The following is a 26,409-nucleotide window of genomic DNA, read 5'->3' on the forward strand; positions in this document are numbered from 1 at the left end:
TTTTACCCCTGCCACCTTTAGAATTTGAAAGAGAGTATTCCAGTGAACATTGTCAAAAGCTTTCTCTAAATCTACAAATGCTAGAAACGTAGGTTTGCCTTTCCTTAATCTTTCTTCTAAGATAAGTCGTAAGGTCAGTATTGCCTCACGTGTTCCAGTATTTCTACGGAATCCAAACTGATCTTCCCCGAGGTCGGCTTCTACTAGTTTTTCCATTCGTCTGTAAAGAATTCGTGTTAGTACATTGCAGCTGTGGCTTATTAAACTGATTGTTCGGTAATTTTCACATATGTCAACACCTGCTTTCTTTGGGATTGGAATTATTATATTCTTCTTGAAGTCTGAGGGTATTTCGCCTGTTTCATACATCTTGCTCACCAGACGGTAGAGTTTTGTCAGGACTGGCTCTCCCAAGGCCGTCAGTAGTTCCAATGGAATGTTGTCTACTCCGGGGGCCTTCTTTCGACTCAGGTCCTTCAGTGCTCTGTCAAACTCTTCACGCAGTATCGTATCTCCCATTTCATCGTCATCTACATCCTCTTCCATTTCCATAATATTGTCCTCAAGTGCATCGCCCTTGTATAGACTCTCTACATACTCCTTCCACCTTTCTGCTTTCCCTTCTTTGCTTAGAACTGGGTTTCCATCTGAGCTCTTGATGTTCATACATGTGGTTCTCTTATCTCCAAAGGTCTCTTTAATTTTCCTGTAGGCAGTATCTATCTTACCCCTAGTGAGATAAGCCTCTACATCCTTACATTTGTCCTCTGGCTTGACCTATGTCGGTCAATACTAGTTAAGTGTGATGACAGGGGCGTTGTACGCCCAGTTACACGCTAATTAAATTATAGATAATGATTAAGGTTTTAAATAAGTGAAACAAGTAAGGGGCTCGCTATTAGGCATGTTCGGTGGGGATACATTACACCAAGACCATATGTGCTTAAAGTCGTAAAGGTTATAGTTAAACTTTATCTAACCAACCAAGTAATTTTCCTACCATTTAATACAATTTGCATATTGTTAATACACGTAGGTACTTCATCTACATAATGCTTGGTTTGCTTACAATTACAGTTATCAGCTTCCAACACGTGATATACAGACAGCTAATGATATACTGCCCTGACTCTCCGTATGTGCACTCGCGCGAGTTGCTATGTGCTCAGTGCAATTCCGCGTGCAACGAGCAGTGCCAACGTAGTTGCCGCTGCCAACCGACGGCGTGGTGAAGAGATGGGATTCTCACGAGCAACAACGTGGTTTTCAAGTTGGAAAATTCTGGTCACCCTCCGGTGGAGTTTCACTGTATTTGGTTATTTGAATTGAAGAGCACCAGCGGAATCTTCTGCCTTGTGGCCGTTAACGTTCCAGTTACCTGGCCTGGGTGTTGACGTAAATTTCAGGCAGTGTGGTTTTCTCATCGTGTTGTTGCTGTCCAGCACGGTGTGTTGTTTGACGGCTCCATGTATGATTGGTTGTGGACACTAATATCTTCTGCCTTGTTCCGTTGAACTCCCTGCCGTGCTCTGGTCGGGTGAAGTGGAAGTTATCTTGTCGGTGGGTCCGTTGACTGTCGGTCGGTTGGGTTGTCGTCGGATCGTGAATGGTTGGCCCGACTGCTTGTCTCACGTATCCGAGCGTTAGTGTTTGAATTCCAGGCTGACCCTCAAACATCTGAGCGCCCTTGGGTGTACTGCCTCTTGTTTAAAATTTGTTCTTGTTGTGTGTACTTGTATGACTTTTAGCCGTTTTTTTAAATTAATGTTGTTTTGCCCTTAAGGTGTAAGATTCCTTAGGCCTACAGCCTAAATGAAGAACTGTTGTAAGATAAGGCTTGCCTTTGAAATTTCTGATTATGCTTGCGTTTTAAGTCATTGGCCTGAGCCGTTTTTAAGTTAAAGTGGCTTTTAGCCGGTAATTAAGTCGCAAATTTTAAAGCTGTATGTTTAAAAAAAATTTTTTTTGGGGCGCTTGTAATGTTTGATCAAATAATAAAGTTGTATATTCGAGTGTAACTGACAGCCCCTTATTTTGGCCCCTTTCCACAATTTAAACGCCTGTCCTGTCCTGCGGGTTAAGCAGGCCGCATCAGTATGGACTCATATTGTCCATTTTCGATTTCAGATAACTCCTGAGGGGCTACACTGCACGTAGTCTCCGTAATTAAAACTCATAGGTCCTTGATCAAACCATAATTGCGAGCGTCATTTTGTTTCCCTTTGGATTGAAAATTTAAAATAAAATTTAAAATGAAGTAAATTAAAATAATTTAATATGAAGTAAAATAATATGATCAATCATAATATGTCTTTTCGTTGTTTCAAAAAATAAATTCCAAACTTTGCCAATTTTTTTGCTCATTTGAATCAGAACCTGGCCTTAAGTACAAAGCGGTGGACGGAATGGAAATGCTGAGGACCCGTTAACATTCAAAGAACTGAAGACGATAGCGCAGACTTTCTAAATTGGCCGGCCGCAGTTGCCGACCGGCTCTAGGCGCTTCCTTCCGGAACCGCGGGACTGCTACGGTCGCAGGTTCGAATCCTGCGTCGGACATTAATGTGCGTGATGTCCTTAGGTTATTTAGGTTTAAGTAGTTGTAAGTTCGCATTGATGACCTCAGATGTTATGTCCCACAGTACTCAGAGCCATTTCTAAATGGACTCGCCGTTTTGTTCAAAATGGTTCAAATGGCTCTGAGCACTATGGGACTTAACAGCTATGGTCATCAGTCCCCTAGAACTTAGAACTACTTAAACCTAACTAACCTAAGGACAGCACGCAACACCCAGCCATCACGAGGCAGAGAAAATCCCTGACCCCGCCGGGAATCGAACCCGGGAACCCGGGCGTGGGAAGCGAGAACGCTACCGCACGACCACGAGATGCGGGCTCGCCGTTTTGTCTTGGTTCCTCTAGTGGTTTGTTGATGTACTGTGACGGAGATTTGAGTGCGTATCAGGCTGCAGAAATATGCATAACTGAAGACTGAAACATTGTGGCTAACTCTCGGAGGTACGACAGCCAGGTCGGCACGGCATATCAGCGTCAGCATCCCGAGGATTCTATCGTCGCGTGGAACGTTCAGCCTACAATATTGAATACGGCAGGTATGCGTCAGCTCGGCCGAAACTTACCCCGCGCAACAGCAGCAGCTGCAGGTGGGAGCGAGCTTTAACCAAAATGGAGACTTGTACGGGTTTACGCCGCGGCAGGCATTCGGGAGCCGCCCTCCCAGGAGCACGCGCAAATTTGCAGCCACTTCGGGTTAACAGCAAACAATACGCGGCCGTGTGGCGGTCCACAGACTGCGAGGGGAAAACCGGCGGCGGCGGCGTCTCCGCAACAACGGCGGTCCAGTCCAGCGCAGAGGGCGACGGCCAAGTTATATTGCGGAGGGCTGACTGCCGAGACAAAGTGCGCCGCGAATTAGCATAGCCGGCGTATTTGGACGCGGCGTGTGTACAGCGCGACCCAAGTTGTTTGCCGCGGGCGCGCGCACGGCCCGGGTGACACTGTTTGCGCAAGTCGCGCGCCGCGCGGACACGCCGTCGCGAGCCACCGCCCCTACAAAGCCGTCGGAAATGCGCGTGGCCGCGAGCGCAAGTGCTCCCTTCCCCTCCTCCTGACCTCTCCAACCACCCCCACCACTCTCTCTCTCTCTCTCTCTCTCTCTCTCTCTCTCTCTCACACACACACACACACACACACACACACGCTTGTACACACGGGGCAGAAACAGGCGTGTCTCGGCTCGACCTTCTCGACGGGTCGCGGGGGACCATTGTCCACAACAGCAGCGGCCGTGTAGCCATGAAACTGAGCAGCGTGTAGCAGGGAACTGCTGTTACCTCGGCTGCTTACTTCCCCAGAAATCCTCTTCCGTCCTAGGATAGCCAACGTGAGATTCAGCCTGTCTGTATTCCAGGGCGTATGATCGCTTAAGCCATGTTGCTCTCTTATAATTACACAAACTTACATTTTGTACAGTTGATAGTATTACAAACAAGTAGTCTGAACCATACAAGACGTTTTAGCTCTCCTACCGATTTCGCTTTATGCAACTTGCAGTGTTAAATCCAGTGAATCATCTTATTAAGGTTTGTAGCTCCTCCTGATAATTTTTGCATGTTTGCGATTTAAAATTTAGGTTTTTTAAAAAATCATTCTTAGGCCAACACTATTTATTTCTTTTTGTTCCACCAGACACGTTTCGACACGAATGTGCCATCTTCTGCAGGTCGAATTTTATTCCTAAGAATTACACGTACGTTGCTACTGAAACAGCGGAGACAGACGGTATACTCGAATCATGTTTTATCACTTTGAGTGGAAAATACATGTGACACGTTTCGACACCAATGTACCATCTTCTGCAGGTCGAATTTTATTCCTAAGAATTACGCGTACATTGCTACTAAAACAGCGGAGAGAGAAGGTATACTCGCATCATGTTTTATCTCTTCTAGTGGGACATACGTGTGAAGAAAACTTGCGAAAATTTTAAAAATAACGGTGTGGACAGAGTTTACTCAACAGCAGAAGAAAGAGCTAGCCACCAGATATGTGCAGCAGGACGGAAACATGCGATCCAAGCAACAGAAAAGAGCAGAAAAACCCATCTATGATAACGCAGTCTCAGTAGCAATGTAATTTTCAGAAACAAAATTTGTCCCACAGAAGATGAAATCGGCCTCGAAGCATGTCGGGCGATTAAAAATATATGAAGTTGCGTTAGGTGGAATATCAAAACGACCCAAACGTTAAAAACTTCAGGGAAAATTAAAACTGTGTGTCGGACCGAGCCTCAAACTCGGGACCTTTGCCTTTCGCGGACCCAAACGTTACATATAGCGTGCATAAATCCCGCTCAAGATTTTCTCTCACTGGCTACCCACGAACTATAAAATAAGTGAACAGGACCTTTTTGTATTGAGTTTAGCTAAATTCCGTACTGGGATTCGTTTTCACTAGAGGCCGCAGTTTTCGAGTTATTCAAAATAAACATACAAAATTGACCTTAAAATGCATCCCCACTCTCATATTTAGCCGACAATGGTCATGATTTCTCTACTGCATTCACCGAAACGAAATAAGGCTTATAAACACATGAAGGCGCGTGACAGCAACGATGACGTCAGGAGATGAACAAGACAGTCTCCACTCGCTCAGTGTGGCGGCGTCCCATGCAACTACTGTATTAGTCGATAGTGTGTAAGCGTGTGATATGTGCAAGGTCACACACTCTCTGAAGTCATCCAGGAAATACAGATCACGACAGAAGCTCTCGGAAAGTATAGATGACTTCGACAGAAAAATGATACGAGTACATGAATTTATTTATTTATTTATTTTGCAACCAATTGCCAGCAATTAACAAACTGCTTGCTGCCTGAACTAAGATGCAAATTTGGGCAATTTTTAGAGAACTACATTTTATAAACTATTATAAGAAATGAATTTTAAATACGTTCGGCGTGGACGCGATAACGTGCTAATAGACAGGGACGATATAATTTGAAGGAACCATTAAACTGTTGAGAAATGAAGGAAGTCCAATTCATTATTTGGAAGAGACATGGTTGAACTCTGGACGCACCCAAAGTAACATCTAGGTAGATAACGCCAAAAATCCTCTTTACAAGCGTTTCTGTCCGGATTCTCCACCGAAAACAAGGGCCCACCGGATAAAGGAAACCGCCCGTTTATCACACACATTGGGGGAAAAGCAAGTATTTTCGAAGGCGGTTTGTAGATTTTCGACTCCTAGAGGAGTGGAGATTATTATGAGGACATGTGCCTCGATACGCTCGGAAAGTGGTTTGAAAATGTACTTGCCGCGTGGAGTAGCAGCGTGATCTTAGGCACCTTGCCACGGTTCGTGAGGCTCCCCCCATCGGAGTTTCGAATCCTCTCTAGGGCTTGGGTGTGTGTGTGTTGCACTTAGCGTAAGTTAGTGTAAGTTGGATTAAGTTTCTTGTAAGGCTAGAGACCGATGACCTAAGCACTTTTGTCCCGTGGGAACTTGCCACAAGTTTCCAAGATGTACTTCCTAGGCTTTAGGAAACCGCAACTACTGTTCTTCCTAAAGCGTCGTACCATTCCCGCCAAAAATAAAAAAATTCCTAATGCTAATTACTATAAGAAAAATGTATCAAAATGGCTTAAATCCAAAATATAGCTTTTGAAGACGGTAAGTTGAAGAAAGAACCATTAAAAATCGTATAAAAAAGGAAAAAGAAATAATTGTAGCGATCAAAGAACATGCAGTAGATGGAATGGCAGAGTTAGTTTGGACCAAAACCAAAGGTTATGTTGCATCAAAAAACAAAATTCAAAATGTCTGAAGTTAAAAACTTTTAGAACATGCAGTAAGATCAGTGACTGCGAAGAGTGGAAGAAATGCGTCCTCCGAAACTCAAATGTGGAAATTGGACTGAAGTATAGATGAGAGAGAAGAATGTTGTGTTATTAACCTGAATGAAAATAGTTCAAGCTCGACAGAATGAATTTTCTTGATTTTTACATTCTCTTAACATTATTGTAACTGGTATTGTTCTTAAAATCGCTTGCGTTTGAGTCTTCTATGCTATCTGTCGGTTTTTTACGCTTTCTTTCCTTATATCCGTAGTCCAAGGTCGTAACACAGTTTTTCTCACGAGCGGCATACGCTTCGCTGTGACGTCAGCCCGGTGGCCAACTGCACTTCGTGAACGAAGATTAGATTAGATTTTCGACGCCCCAGCTTTCATTCGAAGAGGTGGTGGTCGGTCATGCGAAACTGTTTACATTTCGTCCCAGCTATCGATGAATTGACTAATGTTGTTCGTTGCACTCTGTCCTACATAATTACATAAATTTGCGACTCCACGAATAATTTCGCACATCCGACTTTTATGGCTTTTGTTGACTGACCTTAGCACGCGATCGGCTTTGGGGGAGCACTTATAAATTGCGAAATTGACGTTTGTGTAAATTGTATCAATTTTAACAACACAAAATAAACAATTACAAAGTTGTATTCGTCTGGCCTTCTCACTACGAAACTATTGTACTTGTACGAGTTAAGATCGGACCGAATTGTCAACGTAATTGGTTTTAGCATAACGTTTACAAATGTCGTTTATATTTCATCAACCCCACGGGCATGTTTAAATTAATAATGTTAACGAAATAGCCGACTTATGCTTGTGACCCAGTCAACAGTGACCAAAATGGTCGAACATCGGGAGTAGTTCATGCAGGTGGAAACTTTTGTACGGTGCTGGGAGTAAGCGCTACAAACAACGTATTATAAAACCTGACTGGTGAGGGGTCAGCGTGCGGGCGTGGACTGGTTGAAGGTAAGTTTTGTAAGTTCTTTTTTCGAAAACTGTGGCCTCCAGGGATAACGTATCCTAGTACAAAATTCAACTACATTAAATTTCCTACATATAGGTCCTGTTCATTTTTTACATAGGATAGCACTTTACACGTAACTAGAGAGAAAATATTAAAACCTCGGACGTGATTTACGAAGGCCGCATATTATATTGCGAGTTGCATAAAACGACATCGATATGGAATATGAAACACGATGTATGTAGCAGACAGAACGCAAGAATTTGTGGTGAATAGTTTAAACAATACTGGAGGATTAAAAAGTTTTATTGGTTGGGGAGAAATCAAGAAGTGAGATCCACAGAGTTCAATCTTAAGGCCACTACGTGACTCTACAGCTACAAACTATTTCTATCAGTCGTAGGAAAAGCTGTTTCTAGAAATTGAATAATCTGAAATATGTTGATGGCATTGTTTCCTTTGAAAATAGTGTAGAAGAACTTCAAATATTAGTTGGAAAATTTACTTTAGTCTGCTATGGAATTGGTCAAAAATGAACTATGATAAAAACCAAGGTCATGATAAATGAATGGATTCCGGAGGCAAATATATGTACTGAAACTGCACAACTAAAACAGAGTCAGAAAATGTTTGTATCTGAGCCACCTAACAAAAATGAAAGGTGATTTAAAACTAGAAATATATCTATTTATTAAATTCGGCTGGCAAGGTTACGGAAGATGCTCTTCAGGTTTCAGAACTATGTTGTCGGCTGGGCTGAAGAAAACTGTTTTCGAACAGTGTATTCTTCCAGTAATAACTTACGGCTGTGAGACATGAACATTGAATGAGTTCATTGTCAAAAAACGTATAGTAGCTAAACGAGGAATGGGAAGATATATATATGTTGGGGTACACGAAGACACAAAGAAAGCGGTAGATATCAGACGCACAACAGAGGTCAGTGACATAATGCAAAGAGTAAATATCTTGAAGTGCCGATGGGCTGGTCATGTTGCTCGAAGAAAGAATGGCCAATGGTCAAAACAAATGCTAGATTGGAGCATAATTCACCAGGTCGCTGGACAGATGGGACAGAGACGTAACGAAGATAGCGGAATTCAAAAGGCAACAGGAAACTTAAGATCGCCAGAAACGGAAATACCTGCTGGTTATGTTGCACACTGACTCAAAGATGTCACACCACCAGCTGACTGAATTGGCTGGTGATTATATGTAGGGCGGTCAGAAACAGAAAAAGTTGTGAGGATGTGCCGGGTTAGGTTGTGCTGAGAAATAATTGCTAAGAAAAAAATTCGACAAGTTGCACGGTTTCAGATTTAATCAACATTGATGAAAGGCAATCAGGTCGTTGCGAGCCCAAATTCAAGCATTTCCATACTCTAAAAAGACATTTATAAGTCAGTGAGTTGTTGAGATGCTCATTACCAGCTGAAAGGAGGCTTTTCCAGTTGTGATAATTTTGAGCTAGATGAGCACAAGCTAAATTTGCTCGATTCGAGGAACGCAAACGAAGAACATGATTGACGATACTTTCTCTACCAGGTTACTTGAATTTGCATGTGCAACGACCTGACTGGCTAACTTCAATGCAAATTAAATCGGAAACGGGCAAAGTATCGAATTTATTTCTTAACACCTGTTTTTCAGCACAACTTACCCTGCAAAACCCATATAAGTTTTTCAGACTGTTTCTGACTACCCTGTGAATGACCTATTTAACATTCACCAAGGAAAGTCGGTTCACCAACGAGAGCCGGCACTTCTTGCATACCATAAATCCCGTTAAGAGAGCAGTAGATGGATTGCTTAGCGTTTCTCTGACTCTCTCTTAAATTTTAGAAAATACATTATATTCAGTTCTGTACAACAAATATGGTCATACCAACTATTTTTGTAGCATGTGCATGCTATAATATTTTTGGTGTAGGTGATGAAATCTTGATCTGTGGGAGACATACTACTAAGCTGCTCAGTCAATTCAGCTACTTTTGTTCTTCGTATACTTGCTAGCCTTTGAAAATAATGTATTTTGCATATTACCTCTGAATATTGCCGTTTTCTGTGTTTCTCATCACTTACAGAGAAAGTATTGGATTCTCAAAAGCTAGCAGTGAGAATAACATGTGATTTTTACTGATAGTCATGTAGCAAGCTCCTGTTCAAAAAAACCAGCATTTTGACTGCATCTTCCGAATATAAGCACGGTCTTAAATCGCTGTCTTCATTTGCATTGGAAAAAAATTGTATAGAAAAAATTGATTTGAAGATGCAGTTTCATTTCGATGAAACTATTAATCATTGTGTGTTTTTATGAGATCTGGGCGAATGACTTTCTGTAATAAGAAACATCATAAAGTATTTTATCTGCACTAGTTTTTTCAAGCTTTTTTCCTCTATTTCAGAGAGCATTGCAGTATTCTTAATTTGCTATACTTGAAAATGATTGTTTATTACTACAAAAACAGAAAATGTGACACTAAACCCGTTGTTGTTCTGGTCTTCAGTCCTGAGACTCGTTTGATGCAGCACTCCATGCTACTCTATCCCGTACAAGCTGCTTCATCTCCCAATATGTACTGCAGCCTACATCCTTCTGAATCTGTTTAGCGGACTTACGGATTTTTAGTCTGACACTTAGCCACCGAAATAATCTCCTAGTAACGCACAACGCATTTAGAGCTATCGTGATATTAAGGTACTGAAAATTATAAACTTAATATTCCACCTGTTGTGGACTCTAATACTTCAGGAGTAACAGACAAAGGGTTGTTAATCACTAAGCAAGATTCTGTTGATCGTCTGGTGTCTGAGACTGCGGCCCAACCGATCAATTATACAGTAGAGTTATCTAAAGTTTAGCTTGGAATCCGAATAACGATGCATTTTCGTGTTTTAGCATTCACAAAAAGTGAGAAGGTTGAAACTGGCGTATATAGGAAGAACGGATTCGTATTCTTGGTCATTCTCATAATGAGCCTTATATTACATATTAGGTAACAGCAGATGGAAACTTTTGACCAACAAGTATAAAAAAGTACCTCTCGGTTAGTGTTACATTATATGAACCGACCTTCTTAACAAGTTAACAGAATCGTTAACAGAGTGCAAACATACCATATCGGGCAACAGTGAGAATTAGGCGGTTAATACAGGAAATTCAATGTACGTTGCTCTGTAAATCATGAGACACGCTGTTAAATTGGGGGGTGACTACAGTATCGTTATCAACAAGTACACTGATGGAGCCATAAGAGTACCAATGGAAACGAATTCTTTCGATATAAATACAGATAATCGCATCGAGTAATTATAATTACTTTTGTGATTTAATTGCAATTATCGGCCACTTCCGAGCACCATAAATTCGCTGACTGCCCACATTGCAGGTATAAAGGGACAAAAGCGGTTAACTCTGGCGTAGCGACAATGAAAACCCGTTAAATGTGAAATACGCCCATTGTCACCTGAATAATACACCATTAACCTATAACGTAGCGATTGGCAAAGGTGACGTACGAATAACACGAGGCCTTTCGGGAACTACGAGAGTAATTTCCACGTAAATTCAGTACTGGAAGAGAGGAAATTATGGTTTCGTATCACCAGCAATGAGAACAGTCATACATATTGTTCAAAGCTCGACTGAAGTCATTAATGTCTTCTCTTAGTCAAAATACGATCTGATAGTTATTTGTACTTTATTTAATGGAAATGACGCAGGTAGCAAGCTCGAGGAAACTACTTAAATTTACGACATATAACTTCTAGATGATTCACCAGGCCTATCTGTCCTCCGTAAAAGAAAAATATTGAGTTTTATGTATATTTTAAATTACAAATGAGCAATGCTAACGTCTCAAGTATCGTATTATTTGCTGTTAAGAAGTCCTGCAGCAGTAGGAATCTTCACGTTCACGTATACCAATGTTAAAACTAATGATTGAGTTAAAATTAACGATGATAACCAAAACATACTATCGAGGATACGACAACATAGTTATTAATGCCCCACCATACACTCGAGTAAACAGTGAAATCACAGATATTGTTTTAGATTTTTGAAGGCTCTGGATAGATTCTTTGGAAAGTAGTAGACATAAAGGTAAATATTCAGTTGTATCACATTCATCCCGTAATCCGTCCATCACTACATCTGTAATTCACAAGACACCTCGCGATGCTTGGCGGAGGGCACTTCTGGTACTATCACCATTTATCACTACTCCTTTTCTATTCGCAAATAGTGCGTGAAAAGAATAATTGCCGCCAGGTCTCTGGGATTTTCTCCACTATTGCCGTTTTCTAACTTAACTTCTCGCTAGCAATAGATGATGGCAGAAGCGGTACTTACTGACTTACAAAATGTATAGGACTCGGTAACCAATCAACGTTTCTTAACTAAAGTACACTCATATGGAGTATCAACAGAATTTACGACTGGACTGAGGATTCCTTGGTAGGGAGGACGAATCATATTTTCATGGATGCAGACTCATCAAAATATGTCGAAGTTCTCTAAGGAATGCTTCAGGGAAGTATGTTTGGTCTCTAGCTATTCAGGATGTCTATAGCGGCCTGACAGACAATATTAATTGAAACCACACTTTTTGCAGATGACACAGGCGTCTGTAATGAAGTAGGCACTACACTCCAAAAGAAGTTGCAACAAGATTCAGACAGATCTTGCTAATATTTCCAAGCGCTACAATGACTGGCATATCGCTACAAATCTTCAATAGTGTAAGACGGTGCATTCTGCAGGAAGTAGAAAAACAGTCTCCTACGATTACAGCAGCAGGAAGTCATAAGCGGAGTCGGTCAACTCATACGAATACATGAGTGTAGCAGTTTCTGAGGATGTGAAGTGACATTTATTTAATTTTTTATGTATTTAGTGATTTTTCATCCTTGGCTCACTTTTGGTTGTGATGTTGGATACGTCATGGTACACATGGGTGTGTTACAATGTGTTTGGTATTTATCTAAAGGCACAGATATATATAATTGTGAATTGTGACTTAGATGTGGTTGTAGGTAAGGCAGGAGGTAGTCTTACGTACAGTGGTGAAAATACAGTATGTCTAAACATAAGAATGCTTACAACACTCTCGCGCGACCCGTCCGAGAAGCTACTTTGATCCGTGCCTATGGGACTAAACCCATCATGAATAGAACACCGAATATCCAAGGCCTGACAAAGTGCGTCTTTAACGCAGACGGCATTGTTAATCAAGAGGTCGAGTTCAGAGAACTCATGAAGGAATTCTCCATCGACATATCCATGATGGGGGAAACCCACCTAAAGCCGGGAATAAAAGCGACAGTCCCCAACTATGTTAGCTATCGCAAAGACAGGCCAACCCAAGGCGGAGGAGTGGCCATATACATAAAAAGAGGGATCCCCCACCACCAGGTATTCTTACCAGCTACCAATAAAATCGAAGCAGTGGCGGTGGATGTAACCACTGCCACCGGACCCCTAACAATTGTTGCAGTCTACCGACCCCCACATGACCAGATAGATGAGGGAGACATAGCTGCTCTAGGGCAAATTGAAGGCAAACTCGTAATAGGGGGAGACTTCAATGCCAAACACCCTGATTGGAATTCTAGAGTAACCTCCAGAGCAAACGCCAAGCTGCAACAACTAGCGCGCACCCACCACTTCGAAACATGGGGTCCAGTCGAGCCCACACATTTTCCGAAAAACGGAAGCAGGCCCGATGTGTTAGACATAGCTTTCACTAGGAGGATCGCAGGATTTGTGGCCCCAAGGACAATCAACAGAATGTCCTCCGACCACAACCCAATGATTATAGAGGTCGATGTGGGTAGCACTCCCACGGTACCAGACGTCTTACAAACGTACAGACTGGGAGCGATACCAAGAAACTGTCGCCTCTGATATCGCTCGCGCTCCGCCACCTACTGCCGAAACAGTAGAACAAGCGCTACAAGACTTGACAGGCACCATCTTGCAGGCAGCGGGAGAGGCCACCCCTCCACAAAGGGATGGCCCTCCATCGCAAATACAGCTCCCTGAGCACCCCCTCCCCCCCCCCCCCCCCCCCTAGCTCAAATCCGACATAAGAACAGAGTGGCAAAAGAGTGGAAGATCACCAGAAATCAGGCCACAAGGAGGCTGCTCAATCGTCTACAGAGAGAACCGAAGGTAGCGCTCAAAGAGCACAGAAACCAGCAATGGCAAAACCGCCTCACAGCTCTCAAAGTAGACGATCATACACTATGGCAAGCAACCAAACGGTTCACAAAAAGACACGCTAGGATTCCGCCACTGCACGGCGAGCGGGGACTGGTCTACAGCCATGCTGGGAAGGCCAACGCCCTCGCCGACTCCTTCGAGAAGCAGTTTCAAGCGGCAGAATCCCAGGATGAAGAGCATGAAGAAGTAGTCAGTCGTCAACTGGCTGTCTTCCTCAATGCTGAGGAGGACCCAGAGGACGAACCCATACTTTTTGCCCCCGAGGACGTGGCAAGAGTAATCAGGTCCCTCCCTACAAAAAAGGCGCCAGGGCACGATAGTGTCATAAACAAGTTAGTCAAAAAACTCCCACCCACAGCGATGACACACCTCGGGAACGTCCTCAACGAGATTACTCGTTCCCGCGAATTCCCAGCTTGCTGGAAACATGCGGAAGTGGTCGCGATACACAAACCAGGGAAAGACCCTCTATTCCCGCAGCACCACAGGCCGATTAGCCTCTTGCCAACTCTCAGCAAGATCTATGAGCGCCTCCTGCTAAGACCCATACAAGAACATATTACCAGAGAGCAAATTCTGCCGGATTTCCAATTTGGGTTCCGGCAGAACCACTGTGCCCCACAACAGGTCATGAGAATGGTTGAAGCAGCCACAGAGGGCTTCAACCACAGAGGCTACTTCGGGATAGTGCTACTAGACGTAGCCAAAGCCTTTGATTCAGTATGGCATAGAGGGCTACTCTACAAGTTGAACACACAAGGGTTTCCCGGGAGCATAGTTCAGCTGATCAAGAGCTAGCTCACAAATAGGAATTTCTCCGTCAAAGTAGAAACTGCCACCTCCACCAGAAGGCGTATTCGTGCTGGGGTGCCACAGGGATCGGTCCTGGGGCCCGTATTCAAAATGGTTCAAATGGCTCTGAGCACTATGGGACTTAACATCTATGGTCATCAGTCCCCTAGAACTTAGAACTACTTAAACCTAACTAACCTAAGGACAGCACACAACACCCAGCCATCACGAGGCAGAGAAAATCCCTGACCCCGCCGGGAATCGAACCCGGGAACCCGGGCGTGGGAAGCGAGAACGCTACCGCGCGACCACGAGATGCGAGGGGCCCGTATTGTACAGTTTGTACACTGCGGACACTCCAACGGCCGCCCTGGTGCACACTGCGCAGGACGCGGACGACACAGCCTTCTACACAAGAAATGCGAACAAGGACCTGGTCATCCGTAGGCTACAAAGGGTTTTAGACGACACAGAAATCTGGGCCTGTCGCTGGCGCATCACCATCAACTCTGAGAAGACGCAGGCAATGCTGATTACCCGCAGGCTCGGAAGGCGCGAACCTCCTCAACGTGCCCCCCCACCACCTTCACCTAAATGGAACCCAACTGCCCTGGCGCAGAACCGCCAACTACCTTGGCGTAACCTTTGACTCTCGTCTTACGTGGAAACCCCACATAGACGAGGTCCACAGGAAGGTCTGTGCCAGAATGTCCATCCAATACCCTATCCTGAACTCTACCAGCTCCCTTCCCTGCCCAGTAGCAGTAAATGTGTACCAGGCCCTGATCCGGCCAGTAATGGAACATGCATGCCCTGTCTGGGGATACGCGGCGAAGCAGCACCTGGACAAACTCCAGAGGCTGCAGAACCGCGCCCTCAGGAGGGCACTGCATTTACCTCTTGGATTCCCCACAGACGACCTGCTCGCCGAAATCCCACTCCTGAGAGAGCGTTTCCAGGATCTGGCAAGGGCCTTCTATGAGGGTTCTTCCAGATCCGGAAACGCACTCATCCACTCCCTGGGTCGGTATGGCATGTCCCGCGATAAGCACAAGCGCCCTATGACGATCTTCGACGATTAAGTCGAAGATAAAATCCCAATTACCCAATCCCTAATCCTGTTCCTTCCCATATAACACCAATCATCTCACCTACCTCAGGCAAGTACCAGACACAGTCACAACAATCATCACATATCACATACACCAAAAAACTATAGAAAAATCACAAACACACGTTCACAGGGGAGTAAAAGCCGAAAGGCTACAAACTCCCCCTCACACTTCCCCAAAGAGGGGAAAGTAAAAGATGAAAGTAGCATGGGACTAAAAGATATTGAACGTTTAGATATTGAGCGAATACAACGAGGGCATTATGAACTATCACATGTTTATTTATAGTACGTCGCGAAAATGCTGAAACCTTAAATACTGGAAAAGCTGTTGCTGAGTTGGGAATAGTGCCACTTTGATCGTTACTGTAGGGGCGTTTTTGTACAAAGGTTTTTGCCTGTATTGTCACACGATGCGGATGGTTAATATGGGCATAGGTGTCCGGAAATAGTCTCCATCAAGAGATAAAGAGGATACTTCTTAATGACGGAGTCGCAACCATTTATTTCAGTTATAAATCGAGTTGCGGACTATTTGTCACCTGTAGTATCCTGCAAGTTCGTAAAAAGGAAATTGTCCACTCTGTTACTCTCCCTGCAGATTTTAGTTAGTGTTACGACGTGACGTGTTTTATAGTTTGTGAGCCATCCGTCACTTGCAGCAAATCCTTCAATTACGAGAGAATGGGAAAAAACTTGGCTTTTTCCTTCAAGATGAAACCACCCACAGGAACGTTTTGCCCTCTGCTCTGATTCATCAACTTGAGCAAGCACTCGGGGAAATTCGCACTGAAGTGACTTTTCTTTCGTGTGCCTGAGTCACATGCGGTAGCAAGCTCTTTATTATTTTAAAATCGTCAACAATGTAGATGGTAAATTAGCGAAGAATTATGCAGAATCTTTCTCCTAAATTTCACCTCCCACAGCTTCAGTAACAATCTCTCTTTCATTAGTTGAGACACTTGCTCCTTATAGCACCCATGGCGTTTCGCGGTTTCAAGAGACACAGATTGATTACAACCAAGTGCGATAGAAGAGTGCAGAATGAATGGGATATATGTCGCAGAAACAAATTACAGGTGGTCTGAGCCTGTTCTAGGAGTCTCAAAAGTAGGGGACTGCAAATTATAGAGAGTGCTGGAGCCCTGACTTCAAATTCTTCAAATTATGAAATGTTGGCGACACAGGCGTCGCATACACCATATGCAATATAGAAATGGTTCTGTGACAGACTAAACTCCGGATCCAGCAATGCCGAGTGAATCGGGAAACACTATGGCTGAAGCAAAGGCTGCATAACTTGGATTTGTTTGTTTGTCAGTTATGTTCACGGTAAATCACTGCGTTTAATTGTTGCGGCGGTGATTTTGGCGCTGCGTTTCAGTCATGGCGGATGCGAACCTTTAGAACCATTGCCGAAGTATGTTCCTCAATATTTTGCATGCAGTGCAACATACAGGCATCGACTTACCAACTGCGAAGTCAACTGGACATGACTGCACAACAACGTGCCAAATTGAGGGAGCGACTGCTCTGTTGGTCCAGTCGCAGGCTATTAAGAGTTGGTCTTACCGGTCAATTTGAGGGCTATTTCGGTAGGTTTCTCACATTCACCTCGTTGAATTCTGGCCTTAGGTTACATTCTCCAAAGTTTAATTGAACTTTTGGTATGACAATCAAAATAGAAATGGTAATAATGACAGAAACGAAATACGTCCATTAGCTTTATCAAATCTGAAGTTTTGTAAACAAAAAGGATGTTGTCAAAGTTGAATAAGTTTTTTTCTAAACTTGCTAGAGTAATATCAAACAGAGACATTTGTTGGTGCTGATTTTCCTGATATCCAATAGGATTTCTTAAATGGATCTAATTTTTTTTTCTGTTTGAGACCTTTAATTTGCAGTACCACACTACCATTATTGACGTACGAATAAAAATATATTGTACAAATATTTTCGAACTGTGTCTCGTAACTCGCTGGATTTCATCATTTAACCACAAAAGAAAAGAATTGTACTTTGCAAATAGTACTGAAAACAACAACAAGAAACGCTTCTTCACCTTGCAAGAAACTACCACATTCAAAGAAACTGTAACAGAAAAGAAACAACTCATAAATGATGAGACCAACTTTAACACAAACTCTTTAAACTGATTGACCACGTAATCTAACATTAAATTAACCACAGGTTCTATTTACAGCTACCTTCTCCTCCAGGATTCTGTCCCATAATTACTATCCTGGCCCATCTCCGCCTCCCCCCCCCCCCCTCTCCCCGCACAAAAAAGAAACTCCTCTCACGTCTCTGCCTAGATACAAGTCAATTTCACTAAATATCTCTCTCTGTCTCTCTCTCTCTCTCTCTCTCTCTCTCTCTCTCACACACACACACACACACACACACACACACAAATACACACAAATACTGTAGTTTCACAGGTCACACAATGTGGACGAAAACAAACGAACAGATATAAACATTGTGACAGTGCGGAATGAGAAATAGTTTAAGAAAGTGAAGTGTAAATAATACAGCGAGGAAATACTGCAGAATGCCAAAATCTGCCAAGAGCAAATGTAAAACGAAGCCTTGCGACACCAACAGCTGCTATCAAGAAGGGAATGAGCAGAATCTGTAAAGATATGCCGTAAGTACCTTGCAGATCAACTTTATAAAGAAAACGCTGTTTTAACCTAAAACAATTAAAAAATGTTGAAACGTATGTGCCCAATTTACAGAATAACCACGGAACATGCTTTATAAATAAAAGCGGAACATGTCTGGTGTAATTCTTCTTAATTAGTTTGCAGTCAGCTCAAGACGGATAACCTGTAATAACAGATACTGAAATATCTTTTACTTTTAGGTTTGAAAGAAATCTTTATCTTCAGAAACATACTGTGAATAAATGTCAAACGTTTGAGATACACGTTTCGTGTACTCAATACATAGTTTAGTTCTTACGAGACAACATGTTTTCATGCTCGCAGAACGTTATACACAAATGGAAGTTTAAGAATGATTTTATCATGGAACTCTTCCATTTGGTCCGTGTTTGCATAGAAAAACAGAAATATCAGAAAAATGAGTCCGCCTTGATGCAAAACACCTTATTATTCGTTTATTTCTTTATTCTCCCAAACTGCTTTCGGCGACAAATATCACCATCATCAGTGGTTTTTTTTAATCTAAAACATGCTCAAAATAGCATGGTTATACAAATACAGTAGTACATTATTACATTTTTACTATTCGTTTTTTTTAAATATGGTTTCGTATGGACAGTTTTATACTACCTTGTTTATCATATGTTACAGCATGTTTTAAGCAATTATTGTCGCTGTCTAAGACATATTTTCTGTGCGCATTTTTTCTGTTGCCGTTTTTTACTTAGCGAACATGTTTACAGCAGCCGCTCACATGGTTGCACATGATGTTCGCTAAGTAAAAATCGGTAACAGAAAAAAAGCGCACAGAAAATATGTCTTAGACAGCGACAATAATGGCTTAAAACATGCTGTAACATTCAATAAATAAGGTAGTATAAAAGTATCCTTAGAAAACAATATTTAAAAAAAAACTAATAGTAAAAATGTAATAATATCCTACTGTGTTTGTATAACCATGCTATTTTCTGCAAGTTTTAGATTAAAAAGCGACGGCCTTGCCGCAGTGGATACACAGGTTCCCGTCAGATCACCGAAGTTAAGCGCTGTCGGGCGTGGCAGGCACTTGGATGGGTGACCATCCAGGCCGCGATGCGCTGTTGCCATTTTTCGGGGTGCACTCAGCCTCATGATGCCACTTGAGGAGCTACTCGACCGAATAGTAGCGGCTTCGGTCAAGAACACCATCTTACGACCGGGAGAGCGGTGTGCTGACCCCCCGCCCCTCCAATCCGCATCCTCCACTGAGGATGACACGGCGGTCGGATGGTCCAGGTAGGCCATTCGTGGCCTGCAGACGGGGTGCTTTTCTTAAGGATTAAAAAAACCCCACTGATGACGGTAATATTTGTCGCCGAAACTAGTTCGGGAGAATAAAGAAATAAACGAATAACAAGGCGGACTCATTTTTCTGATATTACCGGCAGTTTAAGAATTTCGCCACTTCTCGGTAAAATTTCTGCGGACGCCAATGGTTCGCGGGAACCCTCATTACAATAACATAAAATGACCCAAGGGACCGAAAGACATAGTTTTTTTTCATTTTATCGATAATTTTTGAAGGGACCGGGAAAACAATTCACGTTATTTAGAGTTTCAAATTATCGCGTGCATATCGCTTTCGATTACAGTGGCAGTGTTAACTGCTCGATGATCTCAACAATACTGCGCTGCAGTTACCAGCGTCGAGAACATTCCCTGCAGAAGTTGGCAGTGTTAAAAGCCGGCGCTAGTCGTAGTTGTTGCGGGCTCTGTCAGGGGTGATGGCGCGTCAGCGTGTCGTGTGCGAAGTGCGCACGCGCGCTCTCGTAAAGCCAGCCGCAGGTGCAGGCGGCTAACGGGCTGCGTAAACCGGCGCGCGCCCGCTGTTTGCGTCACTCGCACAGTGCCCGCCAGAGCGCCGCGCTGCGCCGCTCTTTCCGTGGAAGCGTGCTCCGGCGGAGCGGGCGCGGCGCCGACCGGCGCTGTTAATCTAATTCACCGCGCAGGTACAGGGGAAAACGAAGCCATTAACGCCGAAAGCGCGTGCATTTACCCGCGCATGTCCGAGGCTTGGCCTGTTAATTCCGATGCAGATTCGGACGAACTACACGGTTAGCAAATTTTCACAGTTATTTCGCTGCTAAAAGTCCCGGCCCTAAACGCATCCTGTTAATGCACTTTTCGCGCTTATCCTACGGTCTCTTAAGCCGTAGATATTTTCGAAACTCGCGCTCTCTTTCTGTTTCTCTCCCTTCCTCATGCATGCACCCACCCACACACACACACACACACACACACACACACACAAGCGCACACACACTGTTTCTACGTGAGCTAGTGTTTGTCTGTACGGGTCTTACATGATGCTAATATCATTATCGATGAAACTAAATTTTATGCATTTGTTACGCTAAAACGAATTATCACCTCATTTCACATATCTTTTATCCCGTCATGTTACTATGCCGATTAAGTGTGACTAACAGATTTTGAACCGGGAAAAATCAAGCAGATACGCAATGCCTTACATGACTTTCCGTAATGTATGTTAGTCGGAGCCACGTTGGTGAATTTATGTCGTAACCATCACTATTAAGTTGGAAAAGATACTAAACAACTGAAGATATTGTAACCATCTACAATTTTCACTCGTTTTAATAACACTACATTTAACCATCCTCCTCTAATACTATCTTTTTTTATAGAGATAACAGATACTATGTTACTATCTATTCGTTCATAGGTTAAAATTCACTAAAAGAATTGATTGTTGTTGTTGTTGTTGTTGTTGTTGTGGTCTTCAGTCCTGAGACTGGTTTGATGCAGCACTCCATGCTACGCTATCCCGTGCACGCATCTTCATCTCCCAGTACCTACTGCAACCTACATCCTTCTGAATCTGTTTAGTGTATTCATCTCTTCGTCTCCCTCTGCGATTTTTACCCTCCACGCTGCCCTCCTATACTAAATTGCTGATCCCTTGATGCCTCAGAATATGAATTACCAACCGATCCCTTCTTCCAGTTAAATTGTGCCACAAATTTCTCTTCTCTCCAATCCTATTCAATATCTTCTCATCTAATCTTCAGCATTCTTCTGTAGCACCACATTTCGAAAGCTTCTATTCTCTTCTTGTCCAATATATATATCGTCCACGTTTCACTTCCTTACATGGCTACATTCCATACAAAAACTTTCAGAAACGACTTCCTGACACATAAATCTATGCTCGATGTTAACAAATTTTCTCTTCTTCAGAAACGCTTTCCTTGCCATTGCCAGTCTACATTTTATATGCTATCTACTTCGACCATCATCAGTTATTTTGCTCCCCAAATAGCAAAACTCATCCACTACTTTAAGTGTCTCATCTCCTAATCTAATTCTCGCAGCATCACCAGACTTAATTCGACTAAATTCCATTATCCTCGTTTTGCTTTTGTTGATGTTCATCTTATATCCTCCTTTCAAGACACTGTCCATTCCGTTCAGCTGCTCTTCCAGGTCCTTTGCTGTCTCTGACAGAATTACAATGCCATCGGCGAACCTCAAAGTTTTTATTTCTTCTCCATGGATTTTAATTCCTACTCCGAATTTTTTTCTTGTTTCCTTTACTGCTTGTTCAATATACAGATTGAATAACATCGGGGATAGGCTAAAACCCTGTCTCACTCCCTTCCCAACCACTGCTTCCCTTTCATTCCCCTCGACTGCCATCTGGTATCTGTACAAATTGTAAAGAACCTTGCGCTCCATGTATTTTACCACTGCCACCTTCAGAATTTGAGAGAGAGTATTCCAGTCAACTTTGTCAAAAGCTTTCATAAGATTTTATATACGATGTATTATGTTTCAGGCTAAAATGTATAAAAAGGAATTAATGTGTTACAGTCGATTTTGCACTAACAGCTAAAATTACTCTTCTTTGAGAACAATTGAAATTACAAAAATTTGTGGCATACTTAAAATTCATATTATTAATTGCGTAATCAAACGTTAATTGTTAAATTTCTTTCCGAGTTTATTTATGAAATAATGATATAATTTGGTAAAGATTCTGCTCCTGTCAAGAAATTTTTGGTTTTTTGAACGTGGAAATTACAAAGTCGGTGTGATTTAGAAGATTGGGATAAAATAAGAAGGTACTCCTAGCAACAGGTAACTCTTCATCACTTATTTCGTCTTAGAGAACCGGTAACGTTAAATCAAAATTTTCAGCATCAAGAATGTACTCCTAGACGCAACAAGATTTTGAGCCAGCAACAACAACGACAACAACGAAATAATCAAGATAAGCAAAAAAGTTCTTCTTTGGTAATCTTACTCCTCTTGAAGTTTTCAAAATTTGTGCAAAGAATGAGAACTTTAATGGTGATGTGTGGGAGAGCAAGATTATAACACGTACCGAGTTTCTGAGCCTATACTCTATTGTTATGGCCGGTTACACATTTCACCACTACACCTTACTCAATTTTCATATCGCTCACACACGATTTCACTCATTTACAGAGCTACGAACTTCCAAATACTCGTATGTCAACTACTTTCCTGAAACAGGAAAACCCTCAGCTTTTTTTAAGGAAAATTCTGAAATGCTTCAGCAGACTTTCAGGACGATTGGTCAACTATACAGGATAATTCACTATTAGGATTATCATTTTAACGAGTCATAGGTGAATTACGCACTTCAGGGCATGGTACACAAAGCATTCAGAGAAAACACAGTTGGTGTGTTGCTCCGAAGCATAGGACACCAGTTATTTTGTCTTCATGTGAGGTCCTGGGTACAGATTGGACGGTTTTACAATATCGACGGGACCCAAGAGGGAAAAAAATTATTTATTTTATGTGCATTTTCAACTTCTCGCGGCGTAATGAATAATCCATTAAATTTCGGGCATGCAGCTGCGCAAATGAAATTTCCTCCACTGATATTTCGGCCGCGTATCGTCCGGCCATCCTCAGAGTGAGTCACAAGACTTATGTCACAAGACTTGTGACTCACTCTGAGGATGGCCAGACGATACGCGGCCGAAATATCAGTAGAGGAAATTTTATTTGCGCGGCTGCATGCCCGAAATTTAATGGATTATTTATTTATTTTAAGTGTTCAGGATGTAGATAATAGAAAATAACAAAAATGCAGTACAATAATGCAAAATAATGAAACAACAACAAAATTTTGTAAAGAAATCATGATTTTCTGTTAGACGGACCGTAAGCATTAGAATTCCGCTCTCTTGATGGCCTTATCGCTTCTGCGGTGCAAGGATGAACAGGTTTATGCAGGCCAGAAGTTGTGAATCCTGCAGGTCACCACACGTGTAGGACTTGTCTCCATTAATGAAGCCCAATTTCGTAAGGTTCGTCTTGCATCAGGACAGTTCTGCACTCAATCAGTTTAGTGCTTTCCACGTCACACACGGCAGATGAAATCATATAGTACGTTCCTCTTTAAAGTTCTCCCCATCTCTGTCGGTTAATGAATTTCGCCATTTCTTTTCTTGGTTTTTTTTTCCGTTTTGAGTCACCAGTCTTCTATTGATTTGATGCCGCCCGCTACGAATCTCCCTCCTGCGTCAACCTCTTCATCTCAGAGCAGCAGTTGCTACCTGCGTTCTCAATTATTTGCTGGTTATATGCCAGCCTCCGTCTGCCGCTACACCTCACTTATTCCCTGGTTTCTTAACATATGTCATAACATCCTGTCGCTTAGTCTTGTCAGTGTTTTCCACATCTTCTTTGTCAGCGACTTGGATGCAATAGCTTTTCAGGTGATTGTGCTCTGGTTTTCGTATGTGTCTGCCTTTGCTATCGTCGGAATTGTGTGGATGATATTTTTCGGAGAGTTTAATGATGCGTCGCCAACTTCATAATATTATATACCAATTTGAATAGTCGTTTGGATGCCGTTTCTCACAATGATTTTTAGCAATTCTGATGCAATTTCATCTGTTCCTTTTACCTTATTTGGTCTTACGCCTTCCAAAACTCTTTTAAATTATGATTCTAACAGTGGATCCCCTATCTCTTCTCTAGTGACCTCTGTTCCCCCTCTATTACATCAGACAGGTCTTCCCCTGACAGAGTCCTTCCATGTACTCTTTCCACTCGTCCACTCCCTCCTCTGGATTTAACAGTGGAATGCTCATTTGACTATTAATATTACCACCCTTACTTTTAATTTCACCGAATGTTGTTTTGACTTTTCTATGTACGTAGTCAGTCTTTCCGACAATCATTTCTTTTTCGATGACTTCACATTTTTCACCCAGTCATTTCGCCTTATCTTCCGTGCACTTCCTATTTAATTTATTCCTAAGTGTCTTGTATATCTACATTCCTGAATTTCGCTGAACGTTTTTGTACTTCTTTACATCGATCAACTGAAGTATTTCTTCTGCTACTCATGGTTTCTTCGCAGTTATTGCACGTATGTTCTCCGTTACAATTTCTGTGGCTGCCCTTTTAGAGATTCCTCTTCAATTGAACTGCTAAGTGAGCTATTCATTATGACAGTGTCTATAGCCTCAAGGAGCTTCGAGCGTATCACTTCATTCCTTAATAGCTCCATATCCCACTCCTTCGCATGCTGATTTTTCCTGACTAGTTTCTTAAACTTCATCCTTCTCTTCGTCATCACCATAGCTGATTGAATTCCTGATGGGCAGATGTCGTTCCTCCTTGACCTCAGTCTAGGTTTTTGTAGTTGATGTACGAACAGCAGGTGTCTAGGATCGATTGCATGCTTCTTTTTCTCCATTTCTTCGGATGTCAGGTGACACTTTACCCACAAGTTGATAAATTTTGGCGATAGGAGTTGGTCGCTGGGAGCCAGCCCCACCGTTTCCAGTCTCATTCAACTCCTTATACAGCTGTATGGCATGTGTGAAATTTCGCCAAACTCAGATAGAAGTGCTCAGATTAAAAGGAGCGTTCTTCAGGGTTGCCAAAAATTTTCTATAATGCTTGTCAGGCATACTGAAGAAGCAACGAAGAAAATTTAAGGAAGATTCCGAAGTATCATTAAAATCTATGATGAAAGGATACTAAAGATAAGATACACCGATGACGTTAATGTCTTTTTGATTTTACTGAGAAATAATTGATGGCTATTTGGAATGGGGTGCAGTATCTTCTTAGCCCAAAATAAGGACTGAGAGTGAACAGAAGGTGAACACACGTTTTAAGAAGCAACAGAATGAGATGTTCAGCAAAGTCAAAATCAGTATTAACCTCCACTTTTTGAAATTCGATATCACTTTTCGCCATAGTTCACGCTTCAGTTACAAACGACGCGGTACGCGATCTAGGAATCTCTTCCCCTAATCCAGACCTGTCTTTGGTACAAACATTCTTATACTGAAAGAGAAGTCTTTTCTCTGGACTAAAGTATTTCTAACGTTTTTCTTAATGTGGCCATCTTAGGTAATCTTGTCACGACACCGCAGAGCTTGGTATTTATGAAATCGTTCTTTCTGCGTTGTTACATCAGTTATTGTTTTTTTAGGTATAATTAGCATTATTCTGCCAAGTGCACTGTTCTTTCCACTGAACATATCTTTCACTTCTTACTTTGAACCACAAGGGATACGTCGCCGGCATTTTTCTCTTTCTAAGGAAGAATACACATTATATGAGTTCACTACCTATTTCAGTAACGACATCTATCTGTATAAGCTGCGTTAATATCTTCATTATCCTACCACTTCAGGTTTAGTCCATCATAATGGAAACTGGCAGCGTACAGCATACAAAAGAATAGTCATTATTCTGCAAAACCGTCCCATCAAAACTTTCCTATGATTCGTTAGAATAACCAAATGTTGTACGGAGTGTACAAAATGTGTTATTTAATCAGTAGAGATTCTCACTGCGTAAATGTTCCAGTGACATTCACACAGGTCGTGATCTTGGGAATAATCTGCATTACTCACACACGCGATGTAGACTGGTCGTAGTCAGAACAGCATACAACAGGGTAATTACAGGCCAAAACATGTTATTCCGAAGTTCATGTTGTGCATCAGTCCCATTGGATGACCTACGTAAAGAAAATCTATATGGGACAGTTGGAGTGTCTTTTCCTTGATAGTGAACCACTCACGAATCCAGTCAAACAATAACATTTTTAATGCAGCTGAAAGGTATTCTCTGAGATAAGACGACGTTCTGAAATTAATGCGATTTGGCCAGAGCACCATGTTCGCAACTATTTCTTAATTTTTTAATATGGAAGCTATTACACGTTTTTTAGCCTGGATTTCCTATTCAACAAGAACCTC

This window comes from Schistocerca americana, chromosome 1, assembly GCF_021461395.2.
Source record: "Schistocerca americana isolate TAMUIC-IGC-003095 chromosome 1, iqSchAmer2.1, whole genome shotgun sequence".
NCBI lineage: Eukaryota > Metazoa > Arthropoda > Insecta > Orthoptera > Acrididae > Schistocerca > Schistocerca americana.